The sequence below is a fragment of the Anser brachyrhynchus genome (assembly GCF_964034855.1).
Source record: "Anser brachyrhynchus genome assembly, chromosome: 1".
In the NCBI taxonomy this organism is placed as follows: domain Eukaryota; kingdom Metazoa; phylum Chordata; class Aves; order Anseriformes; family Anatidae; genus Anser; species Anser brachyrhynchus.
This window is the reverse complement of record NC_137694.1, coordinates 40,668,255-40,680,860: the sequence shown is the minus strand read 5'-3', so window position 1 is coordinate 40,680,860 and position 12,606 is coordinate 40,668,255. Positions and strand designations below refer to the sequence as shown.

The window sequence follows — 12,606 nt, the reverse complement described above, 5'->3', positions numbered from 1 at the left end:
TGTTAATAGCTGTGGGACAAGATGCAGGATAAATGAGTGAGCACTGTTCCTTTTTCTACCTGAAATGGTCACTGCCTATAGTCTTGACAGGAGAAAGCGGCATTTTTGGACTTTCTTCTGAGGCCTTTGAAGTTTGAAAAATTCCCCTCTGGAGTGTTGTTAATAGCTGCATAAAACAGGTCTGGATTTCAGCATGGTTCCTTATGCAGAATAGTATCTGATCTTAAAACAATATCCAAGATTTTATATAGAATTGAATGCACATTTCCAAGCAATAAATCAACCGTAAAGTATTTAGCAACAGAAAATATATAGAGTTATAGCTTTATGAGTCTGCCACATATGCTTTCTCCTCTGTGCATGCGTTGTGCTGATTTTGTGCAAGGTTCTGAATTTGCCTAAGTGAATCAGGAGTACAGCACAGATTTGGTTTTGTATTCACAGTATAAGTTTGAAAAACAAATCTTTCATTACAGGAGTTTAACATGAAAACATGGTTCTATGTATTCCTAGTGGCAATGGCAAATTGTTGGCATGGGTCACTAGTTTGGCTCTAAAAAAGCTATGAGCTTGTAGCCATGCTAACAAGCTGCAGTGCTTTTCAAAACAAATTTGGCACTAGACGTTAAGGAGGTCTTCCCTCACTGCCACGATATTAATTAGAGTAAAAACCCGTTTTTTTTTTTTTTTTTTTTTAAGATTGGAGTACACTGGACTGTTCTTTCAATTCCAGGATATTTGTATTTAAAAGAATGACACTGGGCTTCTCACATTAGCCTGGCAATCTCTAAATCAGGAAAGGATCTCCTAGAATATGCAGGGAATCTTGGATAAACTGCGCATTGGCAAACTGATAAGCTAAGTATGCTAGAGGATTTGAGTGCTCCTATAAATACCTATAAATAGGAAACCAATCAAAAAAAAAAAGCACATTAAGATTTTGAGGAGACAGAATCTTAAAGGAAAAATCAAGAGGGAAATCAGGAGGTGCTGAAGAAAAACGATATGTTTGAAATGGCAATTAACAAAAAAAGGCTAGGAGAGAGAAAAAAAAAAAGACCTGATGATGGGGGTGGGGAGATTTTTTTTTTTTTTTTTTTTTTGAGGACCACAAAGTGAGCTAGGCTCAGAAAATTAGGGACTGGCATTGCCTTGAAATGGAGGTTGTGTTGGTTGTAGTTGCTTCCAGATTTGTTTTATTCTGCAGCCTAGGGAAGGAAAAATACATGTTAACAGTTTTGTAGGGTGAAAATATTTGCATTTATTACAGTCCTTGGGAATTCTTCAGCTGATTAGAATAAAGTATTGGTGGAGGGGAAGGGAAAAAAGAAGGCCAGGGAGAAGCCTCTATGCCTATCTATGCTAAGCTGTGCATCACATCTTAGGTGTAATAATACACTTGGTTCTTGAACTTCTGAAAACAATATTTAAAACTTTCAGTTTACTATGAATCTGTTTGAGTTGTATCTGAATGGCAAAAATTCAGTGTACCTCTGTAAGATTTGGAAAATGGTTCTGCCTGTGCACTTATGCTTTTTTTTTCTAGTGAGAATCAGTAGCTCACAGTCTTGACACTGCTCATGCATAAACTCTATCAAAACTGGTGCTCATTCTGTAGTATTCGTAGTGGTTTAGATAAGAGATAATAAATAACTGGAAATATGTAACATATGGCATTGAGATGTAACTGTGTTAAACAAAACGCTTTCAGTTGTTAAACATATTTATGTACTAATATTATAAGTATTACTATGTGTACTAATATTGTAAATATTATTATATGGTGATTTTTCAAGAAAACAGCACTTTTTTAAGTTCATAGAAAAAAGAAAAATACGTCATGATAAAGAGACAGAAGAGGCTAATAAGATAAATTTTTAATATTTGAAATTCACTAAGTAGCAGAAAGGTTTTTTTTTCCTTCATAGAAACTAATGGGCTAGAAATAATAGGCTTGAATAAAATTATCCTAAGTCAGGCTATACTACATCATTCTGAATTGGCCTATTCAAATCAAGGCTTTTTTTACATCTCAAAACCTTTTTTTTCGGGCTGTTGAAAGAACACTAGTACTGCAATTGTAAGAAAGAATACTAGCAAGGCTTTGAGGAACCTCAAATTCCAGGTGATTCTTCTACTTTTTTAAACAAAGAACATTTCTGAAGTTATTGGACAGTAAGAAAGATATGTTATCTGTAGTCCATCATGGGGTACTCTTCTGTAAATGTTGCATTTATATGGTATGAGCTAGCAGCGGCTTTTATTCTTTTGGGAGAGAATCACCAAAGATAGTGTCAAGAATGGGTACTGTCTTGCTCTGAAGAGAAAATGTGAAACCAACTTTAAATGATAGGACAGAACTGTAAATGAGGATGGCAATTTTTTTTTCCTGCATTTTCCAGTACAGGGATCTCCCCCTCTTATTAATAAGGAAAATTATGAGTGAATTAGAAGCTTAATAAGCATGTTTCCTAAACCCCTAATTATTCTTTGATCTTGTCTCATGCTTTTCATTGATCAAAGGTGAAGTTTAGAAGAAACTGTTCAGCAAACATCTCTTTTTATTATTTATTTATTTATTTAATATTTTTACTTTTCTCTATGGAATGAAAAAGTACTGAATTTTCTCTCAGTCATTGTCTTGAACACAGAAATGTGATGGCCCTTGGAGTTCCAGGCTTAAGCTAATACAAAGTTTTTTTTTTTTTTTTTTTTTTTTGTGTGTGTCTGTGTGTGTTTAGTGCCTTAAAAGCTATCTGAAGTTTGATGGAGAGTATTTTTCCTTAGATTTTTTTTTCATGGTAAATTTATATTATGGCAATATATTTTTGTAGGTGGTGGTGATAGGTGGTGTTTTTGATTCGTAATGTACTTTTATGCTCACAGCAATGAAGAATGGGTGATTTGCTTCGTCATTGATCAAAGGTTGGATCTAAGATTGATTGTTGGACCAGATGATCTTGGAGGTCTTTTCCAACCCTAATGATTCAATGATTCTAAGGTGCCTCTCTGTATCTGATACTGGTTAGACAAGTCATGCATGTGTGTAATCCAGAACTGGAAATCTTTTGTTTGGCTGTAGAGTCTTACCTTATTTTCAAGGGGAGTTTCATCATGTGCTGTTTCTTCTATGGGTTAATACCATAAAAAAATAGAATCATTGTCCTTGACTGTGTCATCAATTTTCTGTCTTTAAAGATAACACTGTTAATGCTATTAGCTAATGGTGGATTGATACGAGGAGAGACGACAATGAGCAGAAGACTGAATGACTTGCAATAACATAAAATGCTATGCTGTTTGACCTGTAGGATACATTTTTATTACTGGGTCTAGGAGACTTATTATGCACCTATTCAATTAAGATGAAGGCTCAGAAAAGGATAGAAAGAGCAGTAAAAATTGAAAATGAAGCCTGAATATTTGCAATACTGCTTTTCATGAATTATAAATGATGTAAATTAAAGTGTCAGACAGTATTGAAAAACTGCTTTGTCTGTGACTGTAATCAGACCATTTTATGAAAATTGGAATTATTTTGGAACAAACATGAAGAAATGGACCAAACCAACATATGAAAATCAGTATGCATGAATGATGATTTTGTAACACCTTTTTTATCAGAGGTTTGATTTGGAATGCCTTATTGATAATGGTGTGGAAAGAATAACTCTTCCTAGATATGCACAACCAGAGATAATTCTAGTTCTGCATTAAACTTAGGTTTTTCTTCACCTTCTTTTATTCAAGTATGCAAATGTTACATCATCCTCATTTCACAAATTAGTTAATGTTTGGAACAAATTAATTTTCTTTTGGCCATGCCCTATTTTTTTCTAATTCACTTATTAGATATCTGATCCTGCTAACAAAATATGTGGGGTGAGTCCAAATGTTTATTTTCCCCTCTTAAAGGAGAAAAAATAAAATAAAATGTATAAAAAAAACAAACTCTATAGGCTCACAGTTCAGTGCTGTGAAATATAATGAATAATGTTCTCTTTTCAAAAATAGTTAGACTTGCAATCTTAAAACAACAAGGAAAACTACCTCTTTTTTTTTTTTTTTAATCTTATCTGCAGACCCATTTTATTTCTATTACAGAATCTTGTACATAATTTTTGTCTGAAAAGTTCTCAAATATTGTGGTATGTATTTTTTCAGCTGGGTGTTTAGAAGGTGCAATTCAGAACACCTAAAATTAGGTGTCTAAGTTCTCTGGCTTCTTTATAGTTAGAGATACAGGCCTAGATGATCAAAAATAGCCAAGAGAGATGCATATATTCAGAGAACATAAAAACCCTTTTGAGTGTTTTCAATACAATTCTGCTATATATTTAACCAAACCAGGCATTTATGCTCAGTGTATTTTATTGGGATATGCTCGTTTGCACACAAGTTGTACTGTTGAGAAATAGGCATGTGAAAAGTGGAAAAATAGCAAAATTGTTGTCTTTGTGCTCTAAATATAGAATTGGCACTGGCATAACTAAGTTGCTTGCTAAAGCTGATTTACCTAAATCAATATAGTAAGCTTGTATGGCCATGGTTCAATCAAGTTAAGAGTGTCTTGTACTCATTTAGCTTAGTTTGGGTCCAAACCAATTTTCCCACACTTTCTGTAACGCACCAGAGGGTTGCTCTGATGTAAATAAGACAACTTCCAAAGCAGTTTAACTAAATTAGTGCAATTTCTGTGTATACTACTTCATTTATTACGATATTTATACCCTCATCAGGTATTTTAGGAAATCACTAGATTTCAATATGTCATACCTATCCTGAAATTAAAGTATTTGAGTAAAATCAGATTGAACTGACTCAGCTATTCAAAGACTTACTTCAGAGCCACTCACTGCCTGCCCTTATGTAGTACTTTTCTGTTCCTGTTCTTTGCCTTGGTTTCTCTCAGCTCTAAATTCCATGTAAGCACAGGCTTATTTCTATAAGTGCATACATATTTGATTTGTGCACATTTTGGATTGTGCATCAGGAGCCCTGGTATCATCTAGGAGCTACCCTGGTGAATGGAGAGAGTGTGATGGGTTCTCAATGCAATTTGCTGTGAAGTTTGTGGTCTCAGAGACAAGTGTAGTTTTAGAGAGCTTGGATTTATATATATATATATGTATATATATATATGTTTAGGAAGCCAGTAAAATCATCTTGATTCCATTCTAGCATGTCTTATTGGTGTTAATGGGAAGGGACTGTGACAGCTGCTAACATAGCTTATTGCAATTTATGACACCACATAACCACCAAAATGTGTGGTCTTTACATTTGTGCTGAATTTTCTCCTTGTTTGTAATGCCTCCCAAGTGTACAACAGGGCTGTTGCCTGCTCTTTCGACATGCTGTGACTTCACGAGCCCTGCTGGGGCACGAGGTCCACCTCTAAAACTGTTATTTCTATGGTAGTGATTTCTATTGTGTCTCTCTCCTCTTCCCTCCTGAAAAAAGAATAATAAAAGAAAAATCTGCCCTTCCAAGCAAGGTAGCAGATGCTCAGATGGCTGCACCACACAGGAGGACTGACGTGCATCTGGGCTGTGTTCAGAATCAGCAGAGAAATTCTCGTGGTAAATTGTGCCTTGTGTTTTTGTGGTGGGTCACGTGCAGGAGGATCGATCAAAGGATGAGAACTGTTTGTCCTCTGCCATGCGAGGCAATGAGAACAATACTGAAGTGGAGAGCTGCCTGGATGGACCCTTGGAGGTCCATGCAGGTGCAGCCTTGTTTTTCTTCCAGGCATTTTTGGGGAATAGGATAAGAGATGCATCAGAGCATCATTAACTTTCAAAGCTGTTTTTCTACAGAAAACAATAGAGAGCAATCAAAATCAAAACAGAAGCCAACCCTAACCCAGGCACGTTTTCATTTTAAAAGGTATGTAAATAGTAAATACTCCATGTTCAAAGGGAAAGCAAAGCAAGGGCTCAGCAGGAAACCTCATGCTAGACTGCAGTAGGCACACACCTGCTCAGCAGTGGTGTTCAAGTGGAAGGCACTGTGTGCCTGTGCAGCAGCATGGTAGCACTGTTTGGTTTCTTTTTACCTTATGAAGCAGTGCAAACTCCTATTTTGCTATTTTAATTTCTGATAGAAGAAGATATTTGTATTGAATTCTTGTAACTTCGAAAGTTGTTGGGAAGGGTATTATTTTTCATAGTGTGTGTTTTAGAGAAACAGATTCAGAGGTTAAACAAGGTATAATGTGGCAATGCTGTAAAGACCTTCCTGTTTTCATCACTGCATACTAAGCTACCTTCTCAACACTGCTGTAGGCATCACTGGGATTTGCATCTATCCAAGCTGAATTTTGGTTGTGGATGACATACGTGCACTGGTTTGAATGGAAAGTTTACTGCAGTGTGGTGTTCAGTGATGGCAAAGAGGCCAGAAAACAAATACAGACTTTCTGTCAAAGACCATGAACTCTCCTCCAAATATTACCAGAAATAAAGCATTAGGAAAAGCTGTTCTGAAGGGTGGCTGACCATTGCTATTTTGTTTTTTCCAGAAGATTTTCTTTGGAGCTGGAATCTGACTCCATTTGCTTGTCTGAAATTAATGGCTTTACCCATTTCAGAGGAAACTGTCTAGTCATGATCAGAGGGGGATTGATTGTTTGACTGAGTGTCACTAGAAATGTCATAAACATGAAAACAACTTGCTTTAAATTTCAAGCAACAGGTCTTGCCAGTGGGAATCCAACCCAGTCATGCAGTAGGTGGCTGCTGGATATCACTCCAACGTGTTGTGTTTCGTACTTGTAGTTTCCAGCAAATGGGAAAGGTTGTGAGAAACAAGTTTCTCTGCTGTAGTGGCTGGTGGATACTCGTATAGGGTGTGTTGCCTTGTGCTGATAGATTTCTTTAATTAAGTCTGTTCCGGAATGTAGTAGGATTTATAACATTTTCAAATATTCATAACCACTGTAGGATCTGACTTAGCAGAGAAATTAATGTTTCATGGTTTTGACCTCAGAGGATGTACAGACTTCACAGGTTGGCTATTGCAGAGCTTAAGTTTGATTCTGGATCCAAAATAAAATTTTGGCTAGTCTGCAGCCAAGCACGGAAAACAATTTGAGCTCCATTAACTTGGAAAACCCATGGCTTAAAGAACAAAACTAAAACTAAATCTTCAAAGACACATATTACAGATGCTGTTTTCATTAATTAGAACTGTGAGATGTTTGGCAACGTTATGAATACAACATTTCTGAGCTTACTTGATTTCTTTGTTGTGGTTTTTAGGGTTTTGTGGATTTTCTGTGAAACATGGTTTTATTCTTGGGCACAAAAGCTGTATGCCCAACTGCAGTTGAACAGCTGTGTAAATATTTCTAAATGACTCCCTTTCCACCATATCTGGCACATACACAGGAAACACTACGAATGAAAAATACCTGTTCATAACAGTCTGGGTCCTAAACACATCACAGCATCCCTCCCTCCTCAGCTTGCCCAAGCTTCTGCCCCTTCAGCTTTACCTGTGCAGGCTGCCCTCCTCCTCCTCCTCCTGGTGTATCCCTCTGCAGAGGCTCTTCCTCCGGGGCCATCACCCTCAGGAGGAGCTGGTGGCTGTAATCCAGGAATAGTAATAGGGGATGCTGCTTTTCTTCCCAGCGTGACTGTGGGAAAGGGTGGGCCAGGCTCATTGCATCTTCCATTTGCTGCATAAATTCCTACTGAGTGCTATCTCTTCATTGGCTGTATGTGGGTCAAATCCTCGAGTGCTGCTAAACTGCTCTGAACTGATGACTGATAACTATGTGTCTGGGAGATGAGTAAAAACAGGAGGAAAGGTAGGGCTAGGATTTACCGAGATAGAATCTACTGGCTTCAAAGGTGTACCTTTTTTTGTCATAAACCCTTTTCCTGTAAGTGGAAGTTTCTGTTTTCGTTTATTAAAATGCTTATGGAACAACGATAGAAAGATGTGTACTAATGGGAGACAGCCCAGACCACCAAAGTAATCAAAGATTTAGAAATCGTGGCGCACAGGAAAGGATAAGGGACCTAATGTTTGTGCTACGGATTAGGATGCTGTAGAAAGACACAGGGGAGTTCCAAAAGGCTGCTGCAAAGAAAAAAAGTGAGCTTTTCCAGTGTCTGTACCAAAGAGACCAAAATGTAATAGGATTAAATTGGAGATGGAGAGATTTAGTATAGATTTACACTTCAGTTCAGTGCTTTGGTATGACTAGAATAGATTCTGATGAGGCTGAGTTGAAGCCATAAACAAGAAACATCGAGCCTTAATTTGCTCGTCTCCTTACATTTTTCCAAATTCTGTCATATCGCAAACAGTCTTTAGGATTTAAGTTCAAATTGTACTTGTGTAGCTGAAGAGTTATAAATTAACAAACAATTGCCTTGGATGAAATCATCCATACTTTATTCTCATTCATGCTTATTTTATGTTTTGTTCTTAATTGCGGTGCTACTTTTAAAGTTTTTATAAGTGGAGAAATGGTTAATATTTAGGAGATAATATAGTCACAGAAATTTAGAGAATGTGTATTTACCCATAGATTGTGATCATAGCCTTGTAGAACAAGAGATTGGCCTCAGATTATAGTTTAAAATTTGGTGTACTCCTTATATTTATTATTTATTTATTTTCAGACATTTTTACTTTCTTACTCCACATTGTCATTGTGTGTAGCTGTTAAAAGCACCAAGTAACAAAACGAGTCCCCTATGACAGAAGCGTTGGGAGCTAAGAGAAATGTGCAGTGAGGCAATGTAGATTGAAGCTATTTTGCATTTGTATTACAATTGCTTTGTAGCAATAGTGGGATGGGCACAATTCAGATGATAAAGAGAGCAGTGGTCCACCAAGAAGAGCTGACTGGGTAGCTGGAACATTTTTAGTGTGCAGCCTTGATTTACAGTCATGAATTTCTGCTCCGCAGTCTCTAGTCGGAGTCATGAAGCAAGCTTTACTTTTCTTACAAGTAGACTCTGAAAGGTGATCAAGGGGATGCCAGATCCTACTGTCCAAATTCAGGGTCATCACTTACAATTTCTGTGACACAAATCAAGATTTACAAGCCTCTCCTACATAACAGAAGATGCCAGCCAATTTCTACCTCAATATCTACACTCCAAATAAATTTACACTTGTTTATAAATAATCCAGTGATAACCCAATGACGTATTTAAAGAAGTGCAGGGAAAATTTATAGTGTGTGCTTGAGCCAGAAATACTTCATTGTTATTAAGGGGCCTATCTTTTTCTGACGGGAAATGGTAGCAAAATTTTTACCTGAAACAAGATCTGAAAGCAGGTTTAGAAAGACTTGAAAATAATAACAAAAAACATCTGGAATACCATCCAAAACATTGAATTCGACCAGATTTTATTTTCCATATATTTTTATTCATTCAACAGTTTCTTCTTCCAGCTTTGTCAAGCCTTTGATGTTTTGCCTCTTCATGTTTGTGCTTATGCAGATAAGTGCCTGTTTAATGTGCTTACATGCGTTCCTGAATCAGAGCTGTAATTGTATTTCCTGTCGTGTGTGTTTCATACGTGGAAGTGCATTCAAATCTATGAAAAGTAGCTGAAATGCTTGGCAGTATTTATTTCTGACCAAGTCCTTGGTCAATAACGAATTTGTCCAAACTGAAGCTTAAAGGAGACAAACTATTTTTATTTATTTATTTATTTATTTTGATAACGTAGGTATGGAGAAAGAGTAATAGTAGGAAGGGGCAGTATTTTTAAAATGATGAACTATTTTTATCAGTTTTTAATTCTGGAACATCATTTTCAGTAGCAATCTCATTATAAGTTAGAAGGAAGGATAAAAAGGATTTAAATATTTCAATGTTGAACAGAAAATAATATATATTTTTTTTCCCCTGAAAAACAGAAATATGTCTATTATGGACTCATCCATGTTAACTTCTAGTATTTCTTTGTGTTCCTCAAACTGAGAAGTCCATTATTTTTATTGCTCAAGTGACTGCCCATGGTTAGGCAGCATTAAATGGCAAACGGTGGCAGAGCACCCTGAGCATCAAACACCTGAAGCAAAACTGACAGATAGCTCCAGTCTGAATTGTGTGCCGGTATGTCAAGGCCATGTGCACTTTGCCAGCAGTTTTCTGGTGAAAGTTCACTAATTTTGGAGAAATTGTTGTCCTGTCAGAGGGAAAATGGAGTCTGCAGCTTAGCGTTTCAGCAGAAGTAAGAGGCATGCAAGGGGTTAAAAACAAACACACAAAAAGTTACCTTGGTACATTTGATGGTCACGATAAGTTTACTAAATCTCAGACTCAAGTATAGATAAGTTAAAAAAATGTTTTTAGAGATTTGATATGTAAACTTGAATATCTTTCAGCAAAAGCATGTGTAATTGGAGGTGGTGAGTCTTTATGAACTGTTATTGGCTTTTTAGCAAAGTTCATTATGCAGAAATATGTCTGTTCTGCTCATTTTAAAGTTTGGTCATTAGGCTTACTGATTCATAAGAAGGTGACGTGGGTAATAGGCTGTTATTAATGTGCATAACTACTGAGGTGAGCTTTGTTCTGCTGCATTAAGTGAATTGTAACAGAGATGACCCAATTACCAGCAGAAATGGAATAGAATTTCTTTATAGACAAGGTAAAAATAAATATCATTTTTGATTACTTTTACATTTTATTAAAACAAAAAAAAGCAAGTGGAGAAGAGTAATTGAAGTTTCAATGTGGGAAATCACCATGGTTAACTTCTCCATAACAGCAATAGTGCTGAGCTAATGGAGTATGACTGCATGCTGGCTAGGGAAGGGCTTCTCTCTGAAAGGGTGAAAAAAGTAGCATCCTTTGACACACCCCTGGAAAAAAAAGCAAAAAGCGTTTTAAAAGGTATTTCTGGAAGGGAAATGAGTTGCTTTTACTCACGTATTTAGAATGCCTTCTTAAAATCTCTTCTTATACACTTCTGTAATTTGTGTATGCATGGAAATATTGTTGTCCAGGTGTTTCTGAGCTGTTGTACAAGTGCTTAGGCTTGTCACCGGCACTGTGAATGGAGGCCATGTATCTGCATTGGAACAGGTTGCCCAGGGAGGTGGTGGCGTCACCGTCCCTGGGGGTGTTCAAGGAAAGGTTGGACGTGGTGCTTAGGGACTTGGTTTAATGGGTGACATTGGTGGCAGGGGGATGGTTGGACGAGATGATCTTGAAGGTCTCTTCCAACCTTAATGATTCTACGGTTCTATGATTCTATGTTGAGTCGCACCTTTCTGCAGCATCAGCTTGTGGACTTGCAGGAATATTTCTCCTCTTGTATAGAATATAGCAGAGCTGCTTACCTGCAGAGAGGGGCTTTACTTTCCAGTGCAAGGGAGAGTTGGGCACTGTCTTACATGCTCTCTCTCTGCATGTAATACAAAGCCTTTTACGCAGCACCTGGTTTTGACTTAGTTCAGTTGATGAAGCTAATGAGTTCCATGCCTGTTTTCAAGATTTAAATGACTTTGAAAACTCAAAGCAGTTGAAATGCTATTTCAATGAAATGGAAATTTCTCATCAAGATTGAAAAGTTAGAAACTTGTCAGAAAGTTGGACCGGAACTGTTCTTTGCAAGATTAGTTACTGATCACTGGTTGCAGAAATATACACACACACACATATATATATATATACTTTTTTTTTTTTTGAGTGAGGGGAAAAAGTTTTGTAAATCTTGTTTTCTTGTTGGTTGCCTTATATATAGTATTGGATTGTTACTGCTGCTGTATGAGTTCCCTGCAGACGTATGAGATTTTGTGTAATTAGGACACAAAGGGTGTGTTGTGTGAAGGAATACCCACCAAACAATCCTTAATTGTCTTGAAATTTTATTCTAGTATTAACAGAAAAAGAATTTGCAGTCTTGTGAGCACTATGCTCAGTGCTGTTTCCCATTCAGTCACCATTGCATAAGTTGAAATATGAGTTAACTCGGTTCAGCAATCTGTTTGATGTTGTAATGAAGACGGAAAGAGTCTGAGGTGAAGGCCTTTTAGACAGGAGCGCCAGCAGACACATATGCCCACAGCACAGGCTGGTTTTGTTAATATTTCTGCTCACAGGACTGTCAAGGTTAACCATGTCTAGCAGATGTTTTACCAGGAGTGCTATGTTCCTGATGCTGCTGGAAGATTTTCATCTGAGAGATGCAGCAGTGTGTTTTTCCGGCACTCACAATGTGAGAGAACAATTTCCTTTTACAGCGATGTTGCTGAAGGGAGAAATACGTGCTAAGTTAATGAAAACACGTATCTTGAATATTTGAGGTTAAAAAGTTCTTTGAATGATTGAAGCAGCAACTAAAACAGTCACAACAGAGAAAAAAAACACACAACAAAAACAAAACCAAACCCAACCCACACCTGGGAACTCCAGACACTGCCTAGTAACTGGATGTTCTCATTTCTCAAATTGTTCCAGAGCTTGAATAGTGGTCTGCACAGGGACTTAGGGTGCTCCTGAACTGCATTTCCAGAATATGCAGTGTGAGGGGCTTCTCATGGCAACACAAACCTTATGGTTGTGCTCTCTATGTCAAGAAGACCTTTTTTTCAGTGAAATATGGTGAAGAAAGAGGCATGAAAGG

General features: G+C 37.1%; 1 protein-coding gene across 11 annotated transcripts in view; it reads left to right on the top strand.

Annotated features, from left to right (window-relative positions):
* KCNC2 (potassium voltage-gated channel subfamily C member 2) overlaps nt 1–12,606 on the top strand; it is a 109,158-nt gene that overhangs the window by 16,006 nt on the left and 80,546 nt on the right. The gene's annotated exons all lie outside the window — the stretch shown is intronic.